We start from the raw sequence: 17,159 nt of genomic DNA, 5'->3' as shown, positions 1-17,159 counted from the left end.
CCTTTTTATTTTTTGTTTCTTTGTTTGTTTGAGACAGTCTCACTCTGTTGCCCATGCTGGAGTGCAGTGGTGCGGTCTCAGCTCACTGCAACCCCCACCTCCCAAGTTCAAGTGATTCTTGTGCCTCAGCCTCCAGAGTAGCTAGGATTACAGATGTGCACCACCATGCCTGGCTGATTTTTGTGTTTTTAGTAGAGATGGGGTTTCACTATGTTGGCCAGGCTGGTCTTTAATTCTTGACCTCAAGTGATCCACCCTCCTCAGCCTCCCAAAGTGCTGGGATTATAGGTGTGAGTGACCACGCAGACCTAATTATGTTCTTCTTAAGCAATTCTAATTCATTAGTAAATTTCTAGTCTCTAGCTTCACTTCAGTAGTAAAGTGGAAGAGATTATGTCAAAATAAGAAACGTTTAAGTAGTTAAAAAATATGCTGCCCCTTAAAAATTGAATTAGGATATAATGATTCGCCACAGGAAATGTTAGGGGAAAAAAGTTACACATTCAGAAGATATTATGAGATGTAGCATTTGTTCCTGCAATTCATTTTGGCAGACAGCATTCAAAATTAAAGGAAGATTCCATCTTAGAACAGATAGTGATTTATGTCATCATTTACGCAGTCAATGTTTTCCTGGGATATTATTTCATAGTCCTCAATCACATCAATACATCACCCAAGTACTCTTTTTCTTAATGGAATATTTTTACATGCAAAACACTTTGGACCAAGATATACATGGCTTCATTCTACTTCTCTATTAAAGCATTTTATGTGCTTCATTCTTTATAATCTGATTCTAATTTTCCAATGACTATGTTGATTTTAACCTAAATCAATGTAACATCATCTTATGTTCATACTAGAACCTATAGGGATATCTCAAAGCATTTAGCCTAATGGAATTCCCTCTGAGATATACAGTTCAGGAGTGATATTATAGTCTAAGTAGGACACTGATGTGTACATAGATGACCTCTTGATTAAAATCTCATCTAAACTCAGAGATAAATCTAGCACTTTCATGTAGGTAGATTTCCCAAAATCATTTTCCCCACAAAGCAAGGTGGTTAACTTTTTAAAAATTCAGACCATTGTAAAATGCTGATGAAAGATAAGGACCTCACCTTCAGATTGAAAGCAAACAAACATAATTATATAGTCACACTTTTTTGCATACAATTGTCAAAATTATAAACTCTCAGGAGAACGTCCATTATTCAGAAGTTAAGGGGGAAACTCCTTTGTTCTAGAGGGTACATTCTGTCATTTACAGTGTCATCAGCAGCAGCAGCATCATCATCCTCAATGTTTCACAATTATGCGTTGTTTCTACAGTAGTTTAGTATTTTTCAATGTACATGAATCTGTATCATTTGATTTTAAAGAATAATTGTGTGTATATATGTATATGTGCATATATATATGAAATATACTGCATATATATGTGATATATTTTATACTCTATTTGTATGTGTATAGTATATATACTAGAGTCATATGTAGTCATGAGTCATCTAATGACAGAGAAATGTTCTGAGAAATGCATCATTAGATGATTTTGTCACTGTGCAAACACCATACAGTGCACTTACACAAAACTAAATGATATAGCCTATTACTACACACTTAGGCTATATGCTATAGCCTATTGCTCCTAAACTACAAATCTGTATAGAATGTTCCTGTACTGAATACTGTAGGCAATTACATTATAGTGATAATCATTTGCATATCTAAATATAGAAAGGTATAGAAAGGTATAACAAAAATACAGTGTTGTAATCTTATGGAACCACTGTGGTATAATGCGGTTTGTCATTGACTGAAATGTTGTTATGCAGCACATTATTGTATCTATGTGTGTGTGGTGGTGGTGGTGGGGGTATATACTTATTCTACAGTTATTTTAGCAAACATTTACCACTGAGTATATACTTTGTGCCACGTAGTCTCATAGGCGCTAATAATTAAAGGCATAAAAAGTCCTCTGAAGAAACTCGTATCTTTTGCTGTTGATAGACCGACAACAAAAATTTACAGAGTAATTGGAGTGCTAAGCCAAGAGAACTATAGCTGAGATAGATAAGAAAATATTTCAGCAGCACAGCTCAGGAGACAATGAATTCTTCCTTTGGGGAACTCTATTATAAAAGCTTGCATTAAATAGACATGGACTAAAATAAGCTCAAATTACCTTACCACTACCACCATTCATTTCCATTGTCCCCTTTTCTGTAATATTTATTTCTGTCCAGTTCATTCCAATTTTGCTTCTAATCCATGCACACATCCAGCCTCTCTGAGCTGTCCTCTCCTATACTTGACTAACAAGATTAAAAATCTTTTGCCATAGCATAATCGGGAATGGAATATACCTTTGTCTCTCTTCTAAACAATAGCTTGGATGTGCAGTGTATTTTCTACTCTAGAACTTTGTGGTAACTTTAGTCATTGATATATTATCTCGGTATGTTATATAATATCTCTATCCTGCTTTTTTTTCTTTTCTATCTTGGGAAACTTTCTAAAGATTATTGTAATATATTCATATGCAAATTAATCTATTTTTATTTTGTGCAGATTGTCTTTCACATTTTTCTCCTTAATACTCTTCTATTCTTCTGTTTTCTGGCAAGCTGATGTCTGGTCAAATATTCTTCTAAGATGTAAAAAGGGGTCTTTGTATAGAGGTGGAAGGGTCATTGAGGAACCAAAAGAAATACAAAAATATCCAGTCTTCCTTGTTTGGGGCATGGCCTGTCTTCAGTTATTCAATAAATGATTTCTGAGTATAGAACTGGCCGCAACATTTCCACATCTTACTGCCAAATAAACACCTGGGTCCCCTTGTGTGTAAATGGCTTCAGTGATATATTTTTGTTGTAGTATGTTAATATAATAACTTGACTGAGTAACCTAGATAGTGCCCAGCACTAGTCACACATCCTCCAATTCTGTGTGATATAACTCTGTGAATGATAAATACACAATGTCTTAGAGTCATCTAGGCTGATATCAAACCCACTCAGGATCCAGGAGCTGCTTCTCCCAGTGCCCCTTTGGGCTAGGAGTGATAGAGGCTCCCTACATACTAGCCCTGAAATAATGAGCTACTACTAGAACTGTGGTTTCCCTACATCCTGCCCATACTTAATTTCTAGAAAAACTACTTGAGTTTTCAAGGACAAGAATTAGATTAACACACAGGCAAAGAGGATCATGCCGCTATATCTCCCATTTAAAAAGAAAATTCTCTTGACTTTCATCCCCTTGCAAAAATCACATGTTATTCTTTTGCTCCCATTTACTGCAAAATCCTTGAATTTTTTTCATTTGAACTCACTCCGATCAAGCTTTTACTCATCTCACTCCACCAACATTAGCGACAAGGTCACCAGTGAACTTAGTCTTCCCAAATTCTATCAATTGACACATTGACTATTCCGTTCTTAATTTGACCTCCAGAATCCCGACTCACTTGAGTTTTTGATACTAACCAGGTTGCTACTTCTTATTCCCTTTTTATGGTTTTTCTTCATCTTCCTAACTTTTAAAAGCCAATCCTTTCTCTATCCATTCACTCCCTAGGTGACCTCATAGAGTCCCATAGCTTCAAATCCCATCTATACTCTGTTATCCCCCACATTTACAGCTCTGTAAACTACCTCCCCTTCTTCCATTCATCTAGATATAATTTCTTAATGGACATTCCGTTTAGATGTCTAATAAGCATCGCAAAACTAACTTCCCCAAAATGGAAATCTTTTTTTTTAAACCTCACTGAAAATCTGCTTCATTTCTTAGGTAACTCCCACTATTCTCTCCTTTGCTTTGGCCAAAAATTTCAGAGCCCTTGGATTCTTTATCCTCATCTTTCTCATCCAATGTCTATGTAAGCCTTTTCATCTCTGCCTTCAAAATGTATCCAAATCCAGCTGCTTCTTTCTACCTACACTGTTCCTCACTAGCAAGATTATAACTATTGCTCACCTGAGCCTCTGCAATGCCCTCTTAAGTATTGTCCTGAGTCTTGCTCTCACCCAGCTTCTATTTTCCATGTGGGAGGTAGAGTGCTCTTTAAGGTGTAATTTATATCACGCAACTTTCCTCCTTCAAACCCTCCAGGAGTTTTCCAAGTAAAACAATCCAAGTTCCTTACTGAATTAGTTAGGACCTCTAAAGGAAAGAAACAGAACATTCAAACTGGGGTTGTATAGAAGACTTTGATAAAGGGACTGTTTACAAACTATGAGCAGAATGTGGGGGAAAACGCAGCTTATAGATCATTACCCCAAGGCTAGTAAGGAGGGGAGATTGTATCACTGTTTGTTCTGAAGGATCAAAGAAAGGAGGAGTTGGAAATGTGAGGGAGAAAAAAAAGAGAGAGAGACAGTTGCAAGGAGAGAGCTGCTTGATAGTATCTGCGACCTTGAGTCAAGGACACAGACAGCCATAGCGACCCCTCAAGCAGAGAATCAGTACAAAAAATTCCCAACTGCCTTCTCCCTCCTGCAGATTTCCCACTTGTGGCTTTGCATTTCCTGCCAGGGAGCCTATGGATTCAACCTACACAGATCAGACTTCAGGGCAGAGACCAGGTGGCAAGGGTTTCAGGGGACACAGAGAGATATTGAAGACACTAATCAAGGCCACAAAGACCCTTTCTTCCCCACCTGGTCATATCTCTTAATGCTTTCCCCTTGCTCTGTTCCAGCCCCATAAGTAAGTCTGCCAGGTGTCCAGCAAGCTTGATCTGACATAGGGCCTATATACTTGCATTTCCCTCAAACCTTCCCATGGATGCTTCCAACTCATCAATCCAATCAGTCCTCGGCTAGCCCTTTCCTACATAGGCCTGTCCTAACAACCTTATCTAAACCAGGCACAGGCCAATCCATCCCCGTCACTTTGACATCCCTAGCCCCCACATTATCTTCATACCCTCTTCGTGATCTAAGAAATATGCATTTATATGTTTGTTTACTTTTGTATTCATTTATTTTTCCAACTTGTTTATTATTTGTCTCGACGAACAGCATTTAATTTTCAGAAATGAAGATACTTGCCTTGACAGTTTACTACTGGTTCCTAGAGCCTTCAAGTATATGCTCAATAACGTTTTGTTGAATAAGTGAGCTGCAAGTAATTCAATAAAAACGGAAAGAGGGTAGGGAGGGGACAGTGGTGAGAAACACAACTGGATAAATGTAAAGTTCCAGGGCTAAGCAAGACCTGGAGTTCAGACTGGACCCCAAGGCCGAGTGAAGCCACTGAAAGGTGTAAACAGAGCTGCTCCACATTCAGATATACCATGTTAAAAGATCCTATGGGTTGCAGTGTGCAGAATGGATCAGAAGGAAGTCAGATTGAAGGTAAGAGACCAGTTAGAAGAATAGTATAGAAATCCAGACAAAGACAAACAAATGGAGAGAACAGAAGAAATTTCAGCTTCCTCTCTTATAATGATGCATTCTGTTTCTCATTTTAAAGTTTATAAAATCAGATATAGTAGCAAAAATAAATAAGCTAAAAAAGTATATTTGGTGGACAAACTCTGTGGTAGTCCTCACAATTCCCAACCTCTGATGTTCATGTCCTTCCGTGACCTTTCCCATTGAGGGTGGGTGGGGCTTGCAACTTGTTTTAAAACAACAGGGTACAGCAACAATGGTGGGATGCCACTTCTGTGATTATACTATATGAGAATGTGACTTCTGTCTTGCAAAGAGCCTCTCATCATTGCTGTCTTTGATAAAGAAAGAGCCACGGTTGGAAAGCCCACAGGGCAAGGAGCTAAGGGTAGCCTCTAGGACCTGAGGGCACTCTCCAGTTGTCAGCCAGCACTAAACAGTGACCCCAATACTACAACAACAAGAACTGAATCCACTGACAACCATGTGAGCTTGGAAATGGACCCTTCCCTAGTCCAAACTTGAGCTAAGACCACAGCTCCAGCTCTGAAGCAGAGGACCCAGTTGAGTTATGCCTGGACTCCTCACCCATACAAATTTTTTGAAGGAAGAAATTTCTGAGAAATCAAGCTGAAGAAATTATTGAACACTGCACTTAGAAACAAAGAAATAAAAATTATGAAAGAGAGGCTAAGGGACATACAGGACAAAGTGAGATAATTTAACACACCTTTAGTCATAGTCCCAGATGGAAAGAACAGAAACAATAGTGGAAAAATAATATTGGAAAACAAAACTAAGACTATTCCAGAATTTATAAATGACTCAGTTTCTCAGAGTCAGAAGGTCCAAAGGAATTCAAGCAGTTGAAATAGAAAGATATCCATATCCAAATATTTATATTGAAATTATAAAACACTAAAGACAAAGAAAATAGTTTAAAAGCAGCTAGAGAGGAAAATAACACACAATGGAACAAAATTTAAAGTGATATTTCAACAACTATGCATAGTAGAATACAATTATCTTTAATGCACTGAAGTAAAAAAAAAAACTGTCAACATAGAATTCTATATCCAGAAAAAAAAAAAAAAAACTCTTGAATAAGGGTAAAATAGTGACATTTTAGACCAAAATTATATTGAGTTTAGTAAATATGAATTAATACTAAAAGAGGAGCTAATGAATGTAATTCAACAAGAAAAAAAAATGACCTCAAAAGGAAGATATGAGATACTAAAAGAAACGTGAAAAAAAGAGAATATAAACTCTGGCAAATACTAAATAATCACTGATTATATATAAAAAAATCTAATGATAGGGGAAATGTGTCAAGATTGAGCTAAAAGATTGGGCAAAGTTAGTATATATGTGGAAAGTAGCATTATCAATATAAAATTTTCTTTACTTGTTTGGGGAAAAGGTGAAAATATTGATAAACTTCAAGCTTTTCTGAGTTAAATATGCACATAAACATTTCTAGAGTACCTATTAAAAATAAAGAAATGAGGCCAAGTATGGTGGCTAACACCTGTAATCCCAGCATTTAGAGAAGCCAAGACAGGAGGACCACTTGATGTCAGGAGTCTCAGACCAGCCTAGACAACATAGCAAGACCTCAACTCTACAAAATAAAAAAATTAGCTGGACATGGTGGTACATGCCTGTAGTCCTCAGGGGGCTGAAGTGGGAGGATTGCTTGAACCCAGGAGTTCAAGACCGCAATGAGCTATGATCATGGCACTGCACTCTACCCTAGGTGACAGAGCAAGACCTTGTCTCTGAAAAGAATAAAAACTAAAAAGAAATAGAATAGAAATTGTGCACACAATTTCAAACTAAGAAAGATTTGAAGAAAACTCATTACTGAACAAGGCAAAAAGGAGCAATAAAAATGAAACATTAAAAGCAATATAAATTAAAGCACAAAATAAGAGGATACAAATAATCCAAACATATTAGGAATCACAATCAATGTAAATTGACTGAACTGTTCAGTTAAAATAGCCAGATTGCATTTTTAAAATACAACTATATGCTGTTTATAAGATATACATCCTAAACATAAAGATAGACAAAGGATGAATGTAAACTAATAGAAAAATACAAGTCAGCCAATAATAACCAAAGGCAGGTGAAACTACATCGATATCAGGAAACAAAAGACATCAAGTCAAAGGCTTTACTAAGAGATAAAGAGGATCATTACACGTTAACAAAATTCTCAAGATATCAGAAAGATGCAACAATTCTAATATATTCTTAATAGCATAATTTCAAAATATATAAAGAGAAAATTGGCAGAAATATGAAAATAAATTGAAACTTTACTATTATAGTGAAAGATTTGAACTTCTCTCAATAATTGATAAATGTAGCAGGAAAAAGCAGTAATAATAGGGAATATTTCAACAGCACAATGAACAAATTTATTCTAATAGGGATCATGCATTGAGAGTGAGAATATACACATTTTTTTTTTTTTTTTTTAATTTTGAGACGGAGTCTGGCTCTGTCGCCCAGGCTGGAGTGCAGTGGTGCGATCTCGGCTCACTGCAAGCTCCTCCTCCCGGGTTCACAACATTCTCCTGCCTCAGCCTCCTGAGTAGCTGGAACTAGAGGCACCCGCCACCACGCCCAGCTAATTTTTTTTTTTTTTTTTTTTTTTTTAGTAGTAGAGACGGGGTTTCACCGTGTTAGCCAGGATGGTGTTGATTTCCTAACCTCGTGATCCACCCGCCTCGGCCTCCCAAAGTGCTGGGATTACAGACGTGAGCCACCGCGCCCGGCCCATACACATATTTTTGAGCTCAAATAAAACAATGATGGAAATTGACCATTATCTGGACCTTATAGCAAGATTCAACAAATTTCAAAGAATCAGTATCATATTTACCACATTCTCTAACATCAATGCTATTAAGTTAGAAATGAATAAGAAAAATCTGATTTGTTTGTAATTAAAAGTGTACTTCTAAATAATTATGGGTCAAAGAAAAAATTATAATTAAAATTTTAAAGTATATATTATGACTAACAAAATACTACTTAAGAAAACATGGGCCGGGCGCGGTGGCTCAAGCCTGTAATCCCAGCACTTTGGGAGGCCGAGGCGGGCGGATCACGAGGTCAGGAGATCGAGACCATCCTGGCTAACATGGTGAAACCCCGTCTCTACTAAAAATACAAAAAACTAGCCGGGCGTGGTGGCGGGCGCCTGTAGTCCCAGCTACTCGGAGGCTGAGGCAGGAGAATGGCCTGAACCTGGGAGGCGGAGCGTGCAGTGAGCCGAGATCGCGCCACTGCACTCCAGCCTGGGTGACACAGCGCGAGACTCCGTCTCAAAAAAAAAAAAAAAAAAAAAAAAAGAAAACATGAACAATGAAGCTAAAGTGGTAATATTTACATGGCACCTAAAATATAAGGTAACTAGGAATATCCTGACAAAAGATTATAAGACCTTTATGAAGAAAATTATAACAATTTATATTTAAAAGGCAGTAAAGGGGATCTAATTAAATTAATAGTTTATCATTTTCATAGATCAGAAAATACAATATCAAATAAATGTCCACTTTTCCAAAATTGAGCCATATGAAGGTAGTAAAAAAATCAATGAAAGTAAATAAACTTCAGCTTCATCATTCAACCTGGATTGATCTCAAAAAAACATCTTTTGCACAAAAGAAAATCATCTTTTGCACTTAGAAAATAACATGCAGAATGATTACATTTATAAAAAGTGCAAAAATAAGCAAAACTAAAAATATATTCTTTAGGCATTACTTAGAAATGAGGTAACATTTTAAATAACAAAATGATTGATTTAAAATTTAAGAGAGAGTTTACCTATGGGTGGGGGAGAATTTAAGAAAGGATATTTGTAATGTATTTCTTAGGCTGGTTAGGTGTACACAGGTGTTAGTTTTATTTCATTTTTCAGTAAAATAAACAAGTATATTATACATGCCAGTAACATTTGTTAAGATTATGCTTCTCAAATTGAATAACTGAATTCTACTCTGTTCTGGGAGGGATGGATTTTCAGAGAGAGTAAACCGGGTGAATTCTTGAGGCATTCATCCTACTTAAGATGTTTAAAATGTTTTAACATTATCAGTGTGAATAATGTTAAAAAATGTTAAAAAGCATTGTACCTAATGATTATAGTAAAATTTTCCTTCTCGGTTTCCATGGCAAACACATTATTCCTTGCCAATTACCCATTGTATGTCATTGCCTTGCAGACATAAATGGATTCTGTCACCTTTAGATTTGGCATTTTATTTTTATCACCTGCTTAGCATCTACTTTTACTGATGATTTCTTCTGGATGCATGACTCTACCTTTATCCACATTTTCAAATGGATCCTTTCCTACAGGATTCTATATTCCCCTACACCCATTAGCATATCATACTTTATTGTAATTTCTCAATGCTTCTCTTCACCTACTAAACCACAGGTACTGTAAAGTGAGGAGTAAGTTTGCTTTATTCTCCATTGTATTTCTGGCACTCAACTCAGTGTTTGGCAAAGAGTAGGTCTTCAATAAATGCTTGTTGAACAAATGAATGGACAAGAAAGATGCTCCCAAGTTTCATTGCAAACAGAGGTGTAGTTACAGCAGCCTAAAGAATAACATGATGACTATTCCTATTTGTTTCCCTGTTTTTCAATTCCTCTACCCTTGGCACTGTACCTGTTATTTAAATGGAGGCTTTCTAGTAGACTTATTAATGTAGATATGTCCAGCCCATTCTCAGGTTTAAAGCCCCTGTTAAAGCTTTAACTATATGTCTCAATGAATCACTTAGACTATATAATTTGAAGGAATAATTATTGCCATCTACTCTGCTGTTGATATTTTGTATTTTATTCTTTAAGGGCAATTTTTACAACATATTCACCTGCTAGCATCTGATAAATGTTTCAAAAATGGGTTGCGAATGCTGCCAAGCTATTTTCATTGATGTTTTCTGAAATTTCTTTGAATAATTTGTTATTGTTTAGGGGTTATCCTTACTTATGAAAAATAAAATTTGCAATACTTGAATTTTTAATTGTGCAGTTGTAGGCAGGTTAGTCTCAATCTTTCATTGATTTCCAGAAACCACTGTGCAGTGTGTTTTCTCCAGCTGCAGCACTATATTTAATTTTAGACCGTGCCATTTTTATTATAGAAACATAGAACAGTGAGATATTGGAATAGGAAGATTCTTTCAAAGTCATCTACTTCTGCCCTCTCATTTTATTTATTGCGACCCAGTCTGCCATTCCCTTTCTGAAATGATGCATGCAAAACTACACTCTATTCCTGAAGACTGATCATTTCTGGAGATGGAGGTTTTCAGTCCAGCATTAAAAAAAAAAGTTTTTAAAAAGAAATTTACAGAAAATATTTACTACTAATAAAATAGTAACCTAGGATATTATGACCCTGAAATTTTGACAATATAAGATGGAAAGGCCTTTGTAGCCAGATGGAACTGTATTCAAATGCCTGATTTGCAATTATACTAACCTAAACTAGGGGGAAGAAGCTTCCCTGAAGGGGCGGATTGCGGATATTTTAGGCTTTACAATGCCTCTCTTTCTAGGTGCTCAGCTCTGTATTTGCAGCTGAAAGTAACCATAGGCAATATATAAATAAATGAGTTTGGCTGTGTTCCAATAAAACTTTTTTTATGAAAACAAGCAGCAGGAGAGATTTGGCTGACCACTGATAAACTGTAATTTTCCAGGCACAAGAGCTTGAGAAATGTATTTAAACTTGAAGCACTGTAATTGACTCTTACTTGATCATTAATAGATTAACTTTCCAACCTTCACTCCCTCCCCACAACACATGTAAATTTTTCCTCTCTGGATTTAAATTTTCTCTATCGCCAGTAGCACAGTGCCAAGCCCTGGTAGGTATTCATCAATGTCTATTGAATTACTGAATGACAAATAAATAAGGGTATTCTCAGGAAAGCACAATAAAATCATAAATATAAAATAATCTTAAGTTTTGTGCACAATCATCAAAGCATTTTAAAAACCTAAAGCCCCTTTCTTTCTTTACAAATTTTACATAAAACATGCACAACATTGTACATGTTGAAATATGTGACTCTCAGATTTGCATTTATAAGAATTTCAAAAAAAAAAATAAGAAGTTTTCTCAGTGCTTAATCTGATATTTTTCCCCAAATGAATAGGATTAGGAAATTGGGCATGTTCTAAAGAACCATCTTGATAAATTACTGATACCTGCAATCAGCTGGATTGAAATAGACTAATTAACTAGAACAAGTTTCTCATGAAACTGTATACAGAAGGGTTATACCATAAGAAAGTACCAAACTGCTGTTGCAGGTTACAGAATTGCCACAGAATATTTTCTGATATAAACACCTGGAAAAATATTTTTTAGGTTACCTGACATATTCTTGCTGAATTTCTCAACTGATGAGTGAAACACTTAGAAACCAGAGGGAATAGTTTTGCACCTGAGAGAACAAACAAGACAGAGATTATTTTTTCCTCTTTCTCCCCCGGGTGGCATCTGCCAAGAACAAAAAGTGTACCTCACTTTGCAAAACTGAGCAATGTCTGCCAGGAAAAGCAGAGAATGTCAAACATGAGGTTGCTACAGTATGAGGAGGTCTGCTTATTTGTTGTTGTTGTTTTCTTTTTGAGACAGGGTCTTGCTCTGTCACTGAAAAGACCTGCTTTTTGAAACCAAATTTTCCCAAACTTGAACTTTCAGCTGTCTGTGCCTAACAGGGCAACCTTGGCAACCTTCACCAGCTGTGACAAGAACAACAGCAATAGAGAGAGATCCTGCAGCTTACACTTTTTGTCCTTGAAGCTGTTTGTGTTATTATTTTTTTAGTTGTGTTTTGCTATTCTTTATTCTGCAATCCCTGAGAATTTATGAAGGACAACCCTCACATACTCATGGGTTTTTATAAACCAGGAAAATTATTTAAATGCATCAACTAAAGAGTTCTATCCTTTTCAAAATAGTTATTCTGAGACCATAAGCTTATGCCAGTGATGGTGTCATTGCCTAGGATGTATTTGCAACTCCTCAGTTGGAATCCCTTTGGATTCTCTGCAATGCTATTTTGAACATCTTTGAAAGTAGCAGTGCTTCATCCTTGGAGAGTGTGTTTGATTTTGGATAAGCAGCCCTAAATCATTCAGAGTTAAAGCACATGAACAAGGTGAATGGCCAAGTTGCATAATATAGACAGAAATACTGGGGCTTGGGAGCTTCCTGCACTGGGAAAAAGAATATTCCAAAATGTGCAATTGCTGATTTTCCAATGTGACTGCTAGATTCACATTCAACACAACTTCAAAAATGTCCACATTCTAGTAATGCTTGGAGCATTGGAATCTTTTCTAGTTTGACACTGATTTTCTTAAAAACAGACCACTTTTAAGGAAATATCAAAATGTGTATTTCTTTTAATTAATTTTTAAAATTAATTTTTCTGTAGAAAAAAAAATCTTAGTAGCAACCATATATCAGCCTCTATTCTATGCATTTTACAAACATTAGTTCATTAAACCACATAACAACCCTATAAGGTAGGTACTATCATTAACTTCATTTTACAAATGAGCAAACTGAAATCAAGTAACTTCCTCAAAGTCAAACAGCTAATCAGTATTGAGTTTGACTTAACCCCTACTTGGTTCAACTCGAGAGTATTTTGCATCTTTCTAGATGATATCAATTTTGCTACTTTATGGCTCTGCCTCCTAATAAACTGGTCTATACCAGTGGATTCATGTGGATAACTTCTGTCTCCCAACTCATCTCCTCCCACCTAATCTAACTATGTCAGGTTCTGTCAAGGAGAATGGTATTTCACTCTAGATCGATACAGTATAGGAAACTGGGAGCTTCAAGACCATTAGAAGGGATAGAGGATAAAGGACAGAGAAGTTCTCCCCAAGCTTTCAGAAATTCAGGAGTTGCCGACCTGCGGGGCATGCCAGCAGCTTCCACAACTCCCTCCACACTCTAAGATTCACTTCTACCATGGTACATGTCTTTTGCTTTTTCTGGAAGAACACAAGTATGTCTTCTGCTTTTCTTCAATGTCCCAAAAGTTTCAAAAGTGTCTTTCATTGGTGACCTTTAATCAGAAACCCAGCTAGCAAGAATTCTGGAAAACATAGTTCCCATGTGTACAGCCCTTGCCTTACAAGGTAGTATGGAGGCGGGCTGAGTTGCCAACAGACAGGCATGCTGGAAGCTAAGGAAGGTTTGTTTCAAAACAATTGATATGGTGACTGTGTAGGCAGGTCAAATAATAAAAGGTCTGGAAGTGAAACTCCGTGTCAGGAAGTCAAGATTTATTAGTTATCTGCTGTGGATCAGCATTGGAATGGTGCTATGGGAGATATTAAGCTTACCACCCCCTTTCACATTTTAATATTGATTTGACTGTTAGCTTGAGATGGCCTATTGCTCCCTGTTTAAATGGATTAAGAATAGCACGACTCCTGATGTTAAGAACGAGTGAGTAATTAGAAGGAAAAGAAAAATGGAAACATCTAAATTGGTTTTTCCCTTCCCTTATACTCTGGGTGACTTTCTTATTAAGTCACATTTTTTGAAATGCTATTTCTTACATAAATAAGCACAGTAAGTGGTGAAGGGAAATGTCTATTTTCACAAGCTTTTACAGGGTTGTGAAAGTTAAGGCTTTAACTATTTATGGTTTTAATTTTAGGCTCAGATGCAGTACAATGACCTAGAAAGACTAACGCTTTATGGTATAAAGTTTAAAATATATTCAGCTGAATGACTCTGGGGAACTCCCTTTGGAGATGAAAAACAAAATCATTAGTTAAATTGCTTCCCACTCTCTCTCTTTTTTTTAAATAATTTTTTTAGGAAAGTCATCCACTGCAGGGCGGGGGAAATATATGGATAACATGGAACCCAAGCTTTGGTGAGCAGCCACTAATACCTCTTCTTAATTATACTGCATAGGGCATAATGCAGGAAACATAATCTAGATAATTTAAACTCAGTGTACAGGCTAGTTACAGTGGTTACATTATCCAGTGAAATTATATTGGCATTGAAGATGTAGGAGAAATATTTCTATTTATTTCTCCTGTAGTTTCATTTTTTATTGTCTTTGTGGTCGTGTATGAGATTCAAGATAAAAAGATCACAAAAAAGCTGTGGTTAAATCCATTCCCATCACTGGATAAGGGACCTTTGCAGAAAACAATAATGATCATAATTATAGTTTACAATACTTTCATGTTATGTCAATGTCCTTTACAACATTGCTAGTTCAAACTAATGAATGTCTAAATCACCAAAAGTTCCCTTTGTTATGGGGAGTCAGATCTTAAAATTCCAAATAATATTGTGGAAAGTATAGAGTTCACCATCAAGCCAGAGGCAAAAGACCAGTTTCAGGGCAACATAGGGAGTTTCAGGAGAACTCATTTAAACAAAGAACGTGCTCTTTCTATAAGAATTTATTATTTGTTTAATAAATAACAGGTACAACTGTGGTGAGATTAGTGAGCATCATGTCTCAAAACTGTAATAAGCACTTTAACATTTTTAACTCATACATCTTCCCCACAACCTCAGGATTTGGGGTAACAAAAGCCCTACTTTAGAGATGAGGAAACAGATACGCAAAGGTAACCAACTGGTCCAAGGTCACATTGCACATAAAGGACAGATACAGAAACCAGCCTGATTTCAGAAGCTTGAATCACTGACACAGAGCAGAAGTGTAAGACAAATGTTTGCATTGCATTATCATCACATTATGATCTCCGCAACACCTCACTGAAACCGTTCTCTACCCACCTCTGGGTTACTCCTCCTTCCCTTGTTTTTGGCAATTTTAACTCCAGCCTCAGTGTCCCTCTCTCCCATATTATTCCTCTCCTCATTACTAGTGACTTTAATGTACCTGCAGGCCATGTTTTCCAAATGTAGTCTCCAACCAGAGACATCAATACCACCTAATCCTCAGGCCCCTCTCCAGACCAACTGAATTAGAATTTCTGGTAGTAGGGTTTAGTAATCTGAGTTTTAGTAACTCTTCATGGGATTTTGATTCAGCTAAAGTTGGGAACCACTGCTATGGATAATCTACTTCCTTGGTGTGTTAGTTCTTGGACCTCCTCTTCTCCAAAGAACTTATCCTCAACTCAGGCTCAGCCACTTGTTCCTACACCCATAACCTATGCCTTCCCCATTGTCCCCCTGTAACTTTGTGTAATGTGTTCCCTCTCTGAACACTACCTGCAATTTTCCAACTCATTCCTTCTTGTACCCTGAACTCTCTTTCCGCTCGACTATGACCTTCGGTACATTGATTCTGTCTGTTTTCATTGCCCCTCACCTTCTTCATGGTCTCTGTTTTCTCCTTATCTAGCTTAAACTTCATTGTTAATTATTTTAATCACTCTCTTGGGAAGATTCTCAACACTCTGACCCTCTCTCATGTTCCTGATGTTCCCAAATAAAACTAAAATTATAGTTAAATTTAATTCTGCCTGCCTGCACCTGTACTTGTGTAGCAGAATATGGTTGAAGAAACACACACAAGCATGCTACTATTCTCACTATAAATTCATTACCACATACCTGAATTTTCCCTGATACGCTGATTCCCGGCAATTATGTTCTGCATCCCCAGTCCATTCACTACCCGCTTGCCTACTACTATGTTGCAGTCCTCTCCCATCACCTTTAGCTGAAGGTCTTGTTTTATATTTCACTGAGAAAATAGAAGCATTCAGGAGAAATTTGCATAGGATCACAATCTACTTTTTAGCATCTGTAGTCACAGGCTCTCCCTTTCCTTCCCGTGCTTTGATCTAATCCCTTTGCTTCTTCGTTAGACTGTTGGTGCCTAGATGTGTTCTATAGACCAGCAACGTTGGAATCATCTGAAAAATTGTCAGACATACAGAATTACAAGCCCCTTCATTCCACCAGACAATTCATGTCCAGTTCCCATTGACTTCCATACTGTTAAATTCAATGATTAATCTTCAGTCCTCATCTTTCTTGACCTACTAGCAACATCTTACAGTTGATCAGTCCCTCCTCTCTGAAATACTTTCTTTTTTAAAATTTTTTTTTATTTTTTAAGAGGGAGTCTCTCTCTGTCATCCAGGATGGAGTGCAGTGGTGCAATCTTGGCTCACTGCAATCTCTGCCTCCCAGGTTCAAGCAATTCTCCTGCCTCAGCCTCCTGAGTAGCTGGGACTACAGGTGCGTGCCACCATGCCCCACTAATTTTTGTATTTTTAGTAGAGATAGGGTTTCACCACATTGGTCAGACTGGTCTCGAACTCCTGACCTCAGGTGATCCACCCACCTTGGCCTTCCAAAGTGCTGTGATTACAGGTGTGAGCCAGCCCGCCTAGCTGAAATATTTTCTTTACTTGCCTATCCAATCTCTTTCTTGGTTTTATTCCAATGTAGTTGCTTCTTCCAAGTCTCCATTGCAGATTCCCTCTATTCTTCCTGCCCTCTTTCGGTTGAAGTGCCTAGACTCAGTTCTTGGTCATCTTTTCCATATCCATTCATCTCCACAATGGTATCATCCAGTGCCCTGGCATTGAATACCAAGTATGCGCTGACAACTCCAAACATATGCCTCCAACCCAAATCTCTATCCTGAAATTCAGGTGTGTCTTGATGCTCATACACCCACTAGTCATTTGATCCATAACAGACATAGGAAACCT

The 17,159-nt window shown here is 37.1% G+C and overlaps 1 protein-coding gene and 1 long non-coding RNA gene across 8 annotated transcripts in view; one reads left to right on the top strand and one right to left on the bottom strand.

Annotated features, from left to right (window-relative positions):
- The window catches only part of LOC116268612, a 158,705-nt gene that overhangs the window by 18,573 nt on the left and 122,973 nt on the right, over window positions 1-17,159 (bottom strand). For 4 of the 5 annotated variants that reach the window (XR_004184293.1, XR_002521574.2, XR_004184294.1 and 1 more), the window contains one exon: window positions 11,838-11,908. The exons of the other annotated variant lie outside the window; for it this stretch is intronic. This is a non-coding gene — a long non-coding RNA (uncharacterized LOC116268612). The remainder of the gene's footprint in view (window positions 1-11,837; window positions 11,909-17,159) is intronic. 5 annotated transcript variants of the gene reach the window in all.
- The window catches only part of LOC101014738 (patched domain-containing protein 4), a 215,974-nt gene that overhangs the window by 115,950 nt on the left and 82,865 nt on the right, over window positions 1-17,159 (top strand). The gene's annotated exons all lie outside the window — the stretch shown is intronic.

This window comes from Papio anubis, chromosome 6 (assembly GCF_008728515.1).
Source record: "Papio anubis isolate 15944 chromosome 6, Panubis1.0, whole genome shotgun sequence".
Lineage (NCBI taxonomy): Eukaryota > Metazoa > Chordata > Mammalia > Primates > Cercopithecidae > Papio > Papio anubis.
Note: the sequence above shows the minus strand (reverse complement) of the source record. Positions and strands in the feature narration are given on the sequence as shown.